General features: G+C 36.2%; 1 non-coding gene across 1 annotated transcript; it reads right to left on the bottom strand.

The window, feature by feature from the left end:
- Positions 1 to 79: 79 nt before the first annotated feature.
- Trnae-cuc (transfer RNA glutamic acid (anticodon CUC)) lies at positions 80 to 151 on the bottom strand. Its single transcript has one exon. It is a non-coding gene; the product is annotated as a tRNA-Glu (tRNA).
- Positions 152 to 13,247: the final 13,096 nt, after the last annotated feature.

Below are 13,247 nucleotides of genomic sequence, written 5' to 3'. Positions count from 1 at the left end.
TCAATGACTTAACACAACCACATTATTTTAAAGTTTCAATAGCCAGATTCGACAATAGGAAATGTTGTGAAATCGCATTCTCCCGTGCGGGGAATCGAACCCCGGCCACGGCGGTGAGAGCGCCGTATCCTAACCACTAGACAACACGGGATATGCCTGGTGCTATTATTTTCGCGATTGAAATGCTACTTTAACAGTTGTACGTACGTTCTTTCAGTGCAAGTTTTTTCAGATAATGTTTCTCACATGTCTTAAATGCCGAGTTAAAAGTCAGAAACACCGCCATTGGCCAATATGATGATCTCAAAGTTGTTAAAGCACCAAGTTACATATCGGGCTGTTAGTAAAGTATTGGAGAAAGAATGTCTCTCAAAAACCTTCAAACAAATCGACCCAAAGCATATTCTAAAGCTTCCTCAACTTTTATTATGCAATTGAAAATTTGTATTGGTTTCTTAAACACATGGAAAAAGCTAGTGGAAATGCTGAGTTTGTGCATTGTTCATTTTCTGTAAGTTGGACCAAATCCATCAATGACTTAACACAACCACATTATTTTAAAGTTTCAATAGCCAGATTCGACAATAGGAAATGCTGTGAAATCGCATTCTCCCGTGCGGGGAATCGAACTCCCGCCACGTCGGTGAGGGCGCCGTATCCTAACCACTAGACAACACAGGATATGCCTGATGCTATTATTTTCGCGACTGAAATGCTACTTTAACAGTTGTACGTACGTTCTTTCAGTGCAAGTTTTTTCAGATAATGTTTCTCACATGTCTAAAATGCCAAGTTAAAAGTCAGAAACACCGCCATTATCCAATATGCTGATCTCAAAGTTATATAAAGCACCAAGGTACATATCGGGATGTTAGTAAAGTTTTGGAAAAAGAATGTCTCTCGAAAACTTTCAAACACTTCGAGGCAAAGTATTTTCTAAGTCTTTCTCAACCTTTATTATGCAATTGAAAATTTGTACTTTTTTTTTAAACACATGGAAACAGCTAGTGGAAATGCTGAGTTTGTGCATTGTTAATTTTCTGTTAGTTGGACCAAATCCATCAATGACTTAACATTACCACATTATTTTAAAGTGGCAAAGGCAGGATTCCACAATAGGAAATGTTGTAAAATCGCATTCATCCGTGCGGGGAATCGAACCCCGGCCACGGCGAAGAGAGCGCCGGATCCTAAGCACTAGACCACACGGGATATGCATGATGACATTTATTTCGCGATTGAAATGCTATTTTTACAGTTGTGCGTAGTTTCTTTCAGCAAAAATCTTTTGAGATACTGATTCTCACATGTCTTAAATGCTGAGTTAAAGGTCAAAAAGGCCGCCATTGGACAATATGCTGACCTCAAAGTTATTAAAGCACCAAGTTACATATCGGGATGTTAGTAAAGTTTCGGAGAAAGAATGTCTCTCGAAAACTTTCAAACACTTCGAGACAAAGTATTGTCTAAATCTTCCTCAACCTTTATTATGCAATTGAAAATTTGTACTTTTTTTTAAACACATGCAAACAGCTAGTGGAAATGCTGAGTTTGTGCATTGTTAATTTTCTGTTAGTTGGACCAAATCCATCAATGACTTAACACCACCACATTATTTTAAAGTGGCCAAGGCAGGATTCCACAATAGGAAATGTTGTAAAATCGCATTCATCCGTGCGGGGAATCGAACCCCGGCCACAGCGAAGAGAGCGCCGGATCCTAAGCGCTGGACCACATGGGATGTGCATGATGCTAATATTTTCGCGATTGAAATGCTATTTTAACAGTTGTACGTACGTTCTTTCAGTGCAAGTTTTTTCAGATAATGTTTCTCACATGTCTTAAATGCCGAGTTAAAAGTCAGAAACACCGCCATTATCCAATATGCTGATCTCAAAGTTATTAAAGCACCAAGTTAAATATCGGGATGTTAGTAAAGTTTTGGAGAAAGAATGTCTCTCGAAAACCTTCAAACAATTCGACCCAAAGCATATTTTTAAAGCTTCCTCAACTTTTATTATGCAATTGAAAATTTGTATTGGTTTCTTAAACACATGGAAAAAGCTAGTGAAAATGCTGAGTTTGTGCATTGTTTATTTTCTGTTAGTTGGACCAAATCCATCAATGACTTAACACAACCACATTATTTTAAAGTTTCAATGGCCAGATTCGACAATAAAAAATGTTGTATAATCGCATTGTTCCGTGCGGGGAATCGAACTCCGGCCATGGCGGTGAGAGCGCCGGATCCTAACCACTATACCACACGGGATATGCATGTTGCTATTATTTTCCCGATTGAAATGCTTTTATAACAGTTGTTCGTACGTCCTTTCAGCGCGAATTTTTTTGAGATAATGTTTCTCACATGTCTTAAATGCCGACTTAAAAGTCAGAAACACCGCCATTATCCAATATGCTGATCTCAAAGTTATTAAAGCACCAAGTTACATATCGGGATGTTAGTAAAGTTTTGGAAAAAGAATGTCTCTCGAAAACTTTCAAACCCTTCGAGGCAAAGTATTTTCTAAGTCTTCCTCAACCTTTATTATGCAATTGAAAATTTGTACTTGTTTTTTAAACACATGGAAAAAGCTAGTGGAAATGCTGAGTTTGTGCATTGTTAATTTTCTGTTAGTTGGACCAAATCCATCAATGACTTAACACTACCACATTATTTTAAAGTGGCAAAGGCAGGATTCCACAATAGGAAATGTTGTAAAATCGCATTCATCCGTGCGGGGAATCGAACCCCGGCCACGGCAAATAGAGCGCCGGATCCTAAGCACTAGACCACACGGGATATGCATGATGATATTTATTTCGCGATTGATATGCTATTTTTACAGTTGTACGTACTTTCTTTCAGCAAAAATCTTTTGAGATACTGTTTCTCACATGTCTTAAATGCCGATTTAAAAGTCAAAAAGGCCGCCATTGGCCAATATGCTGATCTCAAAGTTATTAAAGCACTAAGTTAACTATCGGGCTGTTAGTAAAATATTGGTGAAGGAATGTGTCTCGAAAACCTTCAAACACTTCGACGCAAAGAATTTTCTAAATCTTCCTCAACCTTTATTATGAAATTAAAAATTTGTACTTGTTTCTTAAACAGACGAAAAAGTTAGTGGAAACGCTGAGGTTCTGCATTATTCATTTTCTGTTAGATGGACCAAATCCATCAATGACTTAATACAACCACATTATTTTAAAGTTTTAATGGCCAGATTCGACAATAGGAAATGTTGTAAAATCGTACTCTCACGTGCGGGGAGTCGAACACCACGGCAAATAGAGCGCCGGATCCTAAGCACTAGACCACACGGGATATGCATGATGATATTTATTTCGCGATTGAAATGCTATTTTTACAGTTGTACGTACTTTCTTTCAGCAAAAATCCTTTGAGATACTGTTTCTCACATGTCTTAAATGCCGAGTTAAAAGTCAAAAAGGCCGCCATTGGCCAATATGATGATCTCAAAGTTGTTAAAGCACCAAGTTATATATCGGGCTTTTAGTAAAGTATTGGAGAAAGAATGTCTCTCAAAAACCTTCAAACAAATCGACCCAAAGCATATTCTAAAGCTTCTTCAACTTTTATTATGCAATTGAAAATTTGTATTGGTTTCTTAAACACATGGAAAAAGCTAGTGGAAATGCTGAGTATGTGCATTGTTCATTTTCTGTTAGTTGGACCAAATCCATCAATGACTTAACACAACCACATTATTTTAAAGTTTCAATGGCCAGATTCGACAATAGGAAATGTTGTGAAATCGCATTCTCCCGTGCGGGGAATCGAACCCCGGCCACGGCGGTAAGAGCGCCGGATCCTAACTACTACACAACACGGGATATGCATGATGCTATTATTTTCGCGATTGAAATGCTATTTAACAGTTGTACGTACGTCCTTTCCATGCAAGTTTTTTCAGATAATGTTTCTCACATGTCTTAAATGCCGACTTAAAAGTCAGAAACACCGCCATTATCCAATATGCTGATCTCAAAGTTATTAAAGCACCAAGTTACATATCGGGATGTTAGTAAAGTTTTGGAAAAAGAATGTCTCTCGAAAACTTTCAAACACTTCGAGGCAAAGTATTTTCTAAGTCTTCCTCAACCTTTATTATGCAATTGAAAATTTGTACTTGTTTTTTAAACACATGGAAACAGCTAGTGGAAATGCTGAGTTTGTGCATTGTTAATTTTCTGTTAGTTGGACCAAATCCATCAATGACTTAACATTACCACATTACTTTAAATTGGAAATCGCAAGATTCGACAATAGGAAATGTTGTATAATCGGATTCTCCCGTGCAGGGAATCAAACCCCTACCACGGCCGTGAGAGCGCCGGATCCTAACCACCAGTCCATACGGGATATGCATGATGATATTTACTTCGCGATTGAAATGCTATTTCAACAGTTGTACGTACGTTTTCAGCGCAAGTTTTTTGAGATAATGTTTCTCACATGTCTTAAATGCGGAATTAAATGGCAGAAACACCGCCATTGGCCAATATGCTGATCTCAAAGTTATTAAAGCACCAAGTTACATATTGGGATGTTAGTAAAGTTTTGGAGAAATAATGTCTCTCGAAAACTTTCAAACACTTCGAGGCAAATTAATTTCTAAGTCTTCCTCAACCTTTATTATGCAATTGGAAATTTGTACTTGTTTCTTAAACACATGGTAAAAGCTAGTTGAAATACTGAGTTTGTGCATTGTTCATTTTCTGTTAGTTGGATCAAATCCATCAATGACTTATCACCACCACATTATTTTAAAATGGCAAAGGCAGGATTCGACACTAGGACATGTTGTAAAATCGCATTCTCCATTGCGCGGAATCGAACCCCGCCAACGGCGGTGAGAACGCCGGATCGTAACCACCAGACCACCTGGGATATGCATGATGATATTTACTTCGTGATTGAAATGCTATTTTAACAGTTGTACATACGTTCTTTCAGCGCAAGTTTTTTGAGATAATGTTTCTCACATGTCTTAAATGCCGAATTAAATGGCTGAAACACCGTCATTGGCCACTATGATGATCTCAAAGTTATTAAAGCACCAAGTTACCTATCGGGCTGTAAGTATAATATTGGTGAAGGAATGTCTCTCGAAATCCTTCAAGCACTTCGACGCAAAGAATTTTCTAAATCTTCCTCAACCTTTATTATGAAATTATAAATTTGTACTTCTTTCTTAAACATACGGAAAAAGTTAGTGGAAACGCTGCGGTTCTGCATTATTCATTTTCTGTTAGATGGACCAAATCCATCAATGACTTAACACAACCACATTATTTTAAAATGGCAAAGGCAGGAGTCGCCAATAGGAAATGTTGTAAAATCGCATTCTCCAGTGCGGGGAATCGAACTCCGCCAACGGCGGTTTGAACGCCGAATCCTAACCACCAGACTACACGGGATATGCATGATGATATTTACTTCGTGATTGAAATGCTATTTTAACAGTTGTACGTACGTTCTTTCAGCGCAAGTTTTTTGAGATAATATTTCTCACATGTCTTAAATGCCGAACTAAATGGCAGAAACACCGTCATTGGGCAATATGATGATCTAAAAGTTATTAAAGCATCACGTTACATATCGGGCTATTAGAAAAATATTGGAGAAAAAATATCTCTTGAAAACCTTCAAACACTTGGCGCAAAGTATTTTCTAAATCTTCCTCAACCTTTATTATGCAATAGAAAATTTGTACTTGTTTCTTAACTATACGGAAAAAGTTAGTGGAAACGCTTACTTCCTGCATTATTCATTTTCTGTTAGATGGACCAAATCTATCAATGACTTAACACTACCACATCATTTTAAAATGTCAAAGGCAAGATTCAACTATAGAAAATGTTGTAAAATCGTTCTCTCCCGTGCGGCGAATCCAACCCCGGCCACGGCGGTGAGAACGCCGGATCCTAACCACTAGACCACACGGATATGTTGATGTTATTTGCGCGATTGATATGCTATTTAAACAGTTTTACGTACGGTCTTTCAGCGCAAGTTTTTTCAGATAATGTTTCTCACATATCTTAAATGCCAAGGTAAAAGTCAGAAACACCGCCATTTACCAATATGCTGATCTCAAAGTTATTAAAGCACCAAGTTATATATCGGGATGTTGGTAAAGTTTGGGAGAAAAAATGTCTCTCGAAAACTTTCAAACACTTCGAGGCAAAGTATTTTCTAAGTCCTCCTCAACCTTTTTTATGCAATTGAAAATTTGCACTTGTTTCTTAAACACATGGAAAAAGCTAGTGGAATTACTGAGTTTGTGCATTGTTCATTTTCTGTTAGTTGGACCAAATCCATCAATGACTTAACACCACCACATTATTTTAAAGTGGCAAAGGCAGGATTCGACAATAGGAAATGTTGTAAAATCGCATTCTCCCTTGCGGGGAATCGTAACCCGGCCACGGCGGCGAGAGCGCCGGATCCTAACCACCAGACCACACGGGATATGCATGATGATATTTACTTCGCGATTGAAATGCTATTATAACAGTTGTACGTACGTTCTTTCAGCGCAAGTTTTTTGAGATAATGTTTCTCACATGTCTTAAATGCCGAGTTAAAAGTTAGAAATACCGCCATTGGCCAATATGATGATCTCAAAGTTATAAAAGCACCAAGTTACCTATCGGGCTGTTAGTAAAATATTGGTGAAGGAATGTCTCTCAAAATCCTTCAAACACTTCGACGAAAAGAATTTTCTAAATCTTCCTCAACCTTCATTATGCAATTGAAAATTTGTACTTGTTTCTCAATGATACGGAAAAAGTTAGTGGAAACCCTGACTTTCTGCATTGTTCATTTTCGGTTAGATGGACCAAATCCATCGATGACTTAACACAACCACATTATTTTAAAATTTCAATGGCCAGATTCGACGATAGGAAATGTTGTAAAATCGCATTCTCCAGTGCGGGGAATCGAACCCCGCCAACGGCTGTTAGAACGCCGGATCCTAACCACCAGACTACACGGGATATGCATGATGATATTTACTTCGTGATTGAAATGCTATTTTAACAGTTGTACGTACGTTCTTTCAGCGCAAGTTTTTTAAGATAATGATTCTCACATGTCTTAAATGCCGAACTAAATGGCAGAAACACCGTCATTGGGCAATATGATGATCTAAAAGTTATTAAAGCATCACGTTACATATCAGGATATTAGAAAAATATTGGAGAAAGAATATCTCTTGAAAACCTTCAAACACTTCGACGCAAAGTATTTTCTAAATCTTCCTCAACCTTTATTATGCAATTGAAAATTTGTACTTGTTTCTTAATCATACGGAGAAAGTTAGTGGAAACGCTGAGGTTCTGCATTATTCATTTTCTGTTAGATGGACCAAATCCATCATTGACTTAACACTACCACATTACTTTAAAGTGGCAATCGCAAGATTCGACAATAGGAAATGTTGTAAAATCGTTTTCTCCCGTACAGGGAATCGAACCCCGGACTCGGAAGTGAGAGCGGCGGATCATAACCACTAGACCCCACGGGATATGCATGCTAATATTATTTTCGAGATTGAAACGCTATTTAAACAAGTATACGTAAGCTCTTTCAGCGCAAGTTTTTGAGATAATGACTCTCACATGTCTTAAATGCCGAGTTAAAAGTCAGAAATACCGCCATTGGCCAATATAATGATCTTAAAGTTATTAAAGCACCAAGTTACATATCGGACTGTTGGTAAAGTATTGGAGAAAGAATGTCTCTCGAAAACCTTCAAATAATTCGACCCGAAGCATTTTCTAAAGCTTCCTCAACTTTTATTATACAATTGCAAATTTGTATTGGTTTCTAAAACACATGGAAAAAGTTAGTGGAAATGTTGAGTTTGAGCATTGTTCATTTTTTGTTAGTTGGATCAAATACATCAATGACTTATCACCACCACATTATTTTAAAATGGAAAAGGCAGGAGTCGACAATAAGAAATGTTGAAAAATCGCATTCTCCAGTGCGGGGAATCGAACCCCGCCAACGGCTGTTAGAACGCCGGATCCTAACCACCAGACTACACGGGATATGCATGATGATATTTACTTCGTGATTGAAATGCTGTTTTAACAGTTGTACGTACGTTCTTTCAGCGCAAGTTTTTTAAGATAATGTTTCTCACATGTCTTAAATGCCGAGTTAAAAGTCAGAAATACCGCCATTGGCCAATATGATGATCTTAAAGTTATTAAAACACCAAGTTACATATCGGACTGTTAGTAAAGTATTGGAGAAAGAATTTCTCTCGAAAACCTTCAAATAATTCGACCCGAAGCATTTTCTAAAGCTTCCTCAACTTTTATTATACAATTGCAAATTAGTATTGGTTTCTAAAACACATGGAAAAAGTTAGTGGAAATGTTGAGTTTGAGCATTGTTCATTTTCTGTTAGTTGGATCAAATACATCAATGACTTATCACCACCACATTATTTTAAAATGGAAAAGGCAGGAGTCGACAATAGGAAATGTTTTAAAATCGCATTCTCCAGTGCGGGGAATTGAAGCCCGCCAACGGCTGTTAGAACGCCGGATCCTAACCACCAGACTACACGGGATATGCATGATGATATTTACTTCGTGATTGAAATGCTATTTTAACAGTTGTACGTACATTCTTTCAGCGCAAGTTTTTTAAGATAATGTTTCTCACATGTCTTAAATGCCGAACTAAATGGCAGAAACACCGTCATTGGGCAATATGATGATGTAAAAGTTATTAAAGCATCACGTTACATATCAGGATGTTAGAAAAATATTGGAGAAAGAATATCTCTTGAAAACCTGCAAACACTTCGACGCAAAGTATTTTCTAAATCTTCCTCAACCTTTATTATGCAATAGAAAATTTGTACTTGTTTCTTAACCATACGGAAAAAGTTAGTGGAAACGCTGAGGTTCTGCATTATTCATTTTCTGTTAGATGGACCAAATCTAACAATGACTAAACACTACCACATTATTTTAAAGTTTCAATGGCCAGATTCGACAATAGGAAATGTTGTAAAATCGTATTCTCCCGTGCGGGGAATCGAACCCGGCCACGGTGGTGAGAGAGCGCCGGATCCTAACTACTAGACAACAAGGGATATGCTGATGTTATTTTAGCGATTGAAATGCTATTTAAACAGTTATACGTACGTTCTTTCAGCGCAAGTGTTTTGAGATAATGTTTCTCACATGTCTTTAATGCCGAGTTAAAAGTCAGAAACACCGCCATTGGCCAATATGATGATCCTAAAGTTATTAAAGCACCCAGTTACATATCGGGATGTTAGTAAAGTTTTGGAGAAAGAATGTCTCTCGAAAACTTTCAAAGACTTCGAGGCAAAGTATTTTCTAAATCTTCCTCAACATTTATTATGCAATTGAAAATTTGTACTTGTTTTTTAATCAGGCGGAAAAAGTTAGTGGAAACCCTGACTTTGTGCATTGTTCATTTTCTGTTAGATGGACCAAATCCATCAATGACTTAACACAACCACATTATTTTAAAGTTTCAATGGCCATATTCGACAATAGGAAATGTTGTGAAACTGTATTCTCCCGTGTGGGGAATAGAACACCCGCCACGGCACTGAGAGTGCCGGATCCTAACCACTAGACCACACGGGATGTACTGATGTTATTTTCGCGATTGAAATGCTATTTAGACAGTTATACATGCGTTCTTTCGGCGCAAGTTTTTTCAGATAACGTTTCTCACATGTCTTAAATGCCCGAATTAAATGACAGAAACACCGTCATTGGCCAATATGCTGATCTCAAAGTTATTAAAGCACCAAGTTACATATCAGGATGTTAGTAAAGTTTTGGAGAAAGAATGTCTCTCGAAAACTTTCAAACACTTCGAGGCAAAGTATTTTCTAAGTCTTCCTCAACCTTTATTATGCAATTGAAAATTTGTACTTGTTTCTTAAACACATGGAAAAAGCTAGTGGAATTGCTGAGTTTGTGCATTATTCATTTTCTGTTAAATGAACCAAATCCTTCAATGACTTAACACTACCACATTACTTTAAAGTGGCAATCGCAAGATTCGACAATAGGAAATGTGGTAAAATCGTTTTCTCCCGTGCTGGGAATCGAACCCCGTACTCGGAAGTGGGAGCGGCGGATCATAACCACTAGACCCCACGGGATATGCATGCTGATATTATTTTCGAGATTGAAATGCTATTTAAACAGTTATACGTACGTTCTTTCAGCGCAAGTTTTTTAAGATAATGATTCTCACATGTCTTAAATGCCGAGTTAAAAGTCAGAAATACCGCCATTGGCCAATATGATGATCTCAAAGTTATTAAAGGACCAAGTTACATATCGGTCTGTTAGTAAAATATTGGAGAAAGAATGTCTCTCGAAAACCTTCAAATAATTCGACCCAAAGCATTTTCTAAAGCTTCCTCAACTTTTATTATACAACTAGTCGATTAGGCCCGTGGAAAAATCCACTTAGGCAGAAAAACAATTGAAAAGTTCTGTCATTTGAATTTTGATGACATCAGCAAATATTTTAGTATATTGAATATGCCTTTTACTTAAAAAAATAATCTGAAAGTTCATAAAAGGAAAGTATATAAGTCATAATTTAACAAAAAAGTTCTTAAAATCTAACGCAAAATATCAAATGTCAACTCGCATGAAATCCTCCCAACAAAACTTCAGCCAAAATATGAAAAACAACGGCGTGCAAGGTGTAAAATCTAGTTAGTAGAAAGTTACAACATTGACAGTCACAACCCAGACAGTTACGACAACAATAATAATAATGTCAGAAATAACACATATCTCAAATATGTATACATCTTTTTATGTGATTATGTTGAAAATCTTCAATATTTTAATCTGAAGTGTCGAAAAGAAAGGCTTGCAACAGTAAACACAGATCTATGAAATAAGTTCTTTACCCATTTTAAACATTGTCTTTTCTCTAAATGCTTATACAACAATACAACCTGAACAATATCAAAAAGCCAAACTTAAACAAACACAAAACACCTAAAAACAAAAAGTTAAACTTTGAAAAATCATTTATTCGGTTGCATACCATCCTCTCCCGCAAAAATATGCACAAAATGTAAAAATTAACCGGTTAAAAAAACAATTTTTTGTCTAATGATCCGTACTGACTTTACCAAACATTTTAACCTGAAATGTCGAAAAAACAATGAGCAAGGAGTAAATTTCAAATCAACAAAAATCATTATTTTGAAAACATTGTATATATATATGGTCCTTCCTCACAAAAGTTTACAATAAATGTAGAACACAAAGGCTTATGAGGAGCAAATCAAAATATGAACAAAAATTAGTTCAATTGGCATGTTCTATATTGTCTTCAGCCATAAAATCTTCCACAAAATTGATATGAAACCCTTCAAATTCAACTCAGAAAAAGCAGTTATTTAAGTGCATACAAAAATACAACTTGTAGAATATCAAATTATTATTTTTAGTATATATAATTGCATATGGTCCTCCCTCACAACAGTTAAATTTTTGCACTAAATTTGCAAAACAAAATACAAATTCTAAATAATTCCTATGGTTTTCCTCAAAAGTTTAATCAAAATATAAAAGATGAGAGGTGAACGACAAAATCAAAGTTTGCAGAATTTAATTATTTTGGTATATATATGTCTATTGATATATGCCCTTTATAACAATATTTCAATCCAAAATGTGAAAAAGAAAAACAGTTTGCAACAAAATCAGTTATTCTGATGATATTGCATACACTTTTTCTCCACAAAAGTGTAAAAAAAGAATGGTTGTAGGAAATACTTCTGATTCAACAAAAATCAGTATTTGCATCTTGTACTCATTAAATATTACCCAAAATTTCAAAAAACTGTGATTTGGAACGCATCAAATTTATAAATAGAGAGGGATCAGTCATTTCGGTATGTTGTGCAGAGTCCTGCCCGGTAAAAATTTATACAAAATATAAAAAAAACACAAGTTTTTTTTGGTGTTGTACTCCCTCAAAAAAGATGAAACTTTTCTTAATTGAGACAAAATGCCATAAACAAAAACATTTTAGTCAGAACATCTAGAACAACAAAAATCACTACACTTAACCCTATTCGGTCCGGGGGGGGCGGATTCCGCCCCCCCTGACGGTTTTTTTTAATAACTCCTGATTGCTTTGTTATATGGCTATGATACTTACTGAGTTTCAACATTTATCTATTAGACACCTGCATGCTAATTTTTTAGGTCCCATACTTTTCAGAGGCTTTGATATTGGCCATTACTCGAAACTACCCCTAAAAATCTCTATGAAATCCTTATAATGGGGAAAATATAATAACTCCTGTTAGGATTATCCTTAGAACTTGAACCTTGCAACACAACTTTGTTTCATCAAGAAGAATCATTTTGAATAATTAGAACACGTGACTAATCCGATTTCCCGATTTTGTCGGATTTTACCCGAAAATCGGAAAAAAACGGATTTTCGGGCAATTTTTGGCAATTTTTCATCCGATCCATGTAAAAACCGGAAGATATGTTAAATAACTTTTATTTAGCTTTCTGAAACTTCAAACAGAATGTAAAAATTCGCTATAGAACAAAAGTAATTATATTTTAAGCAGATAGTGGCATTTTTAACAATTTTGAAGCTTTTGATGACGTCACAGAAAATGTGCTGACGCAAGCAAATTTTTTTTGGCGCCATTTTGTTCCTTTTATGACGTACTATAAGTGTGCCAAGTTTGAGTCAATTTGAACAACCCTATGAAAAGTTATTGAGGGGGGGGGCGGAATCCGCCCCCCCCCCCCCCCCCCCCCCGGTCATAGTATGTTCGAAAAACCCCGGACCGAATAGGGTTAAGGTACCAGAATTACTACATGTTAAATAAAAATCGTTTCGTCATATTGCATGTAACCGATGTATATAAGTTTAGTTAACTACACAAAATGTGAAAAATACATTATTTGCATACACAAATTGTGAAAAATACATTATTTGCTTAAAAACAGTCCTTAAACTCTTCTTAAATATTATGTAATACTTTTTTAAAAGTTTTTGTGGCTTGTTAATTTAAGCTTAAAATGTCAATTAAAATAAGTTACAGTCACATTCTTAGCAAAGACCACTAAGATTAGCTTACATGTAAAAAGCAACATAAAACTGAAGCTAGCATAAGGTAGCTACAGCAGCTAATAGCTGGTCACTT

The sequence above is a fragment of the Hydractinia symbiolongicarpus genome, chromosome 11 (assembly GCF_029227915.1).
Source record: "Hydractinia symbiolongicarpus strain clone_291-10 chromosome 11, HSymV2.1, whole genome shotgun sequence".
NCBI classification, from domain to species: Eukaryota; Metazoa; Cnidaria; class Hydrozoa; order Anthoathecata; family Hydractiniidae; genus Hydractinia; species Hydractinia symbiolongicarpus.
This window is presented reverse-complemented; position numbering and strand designations above follow the sequence as displayed.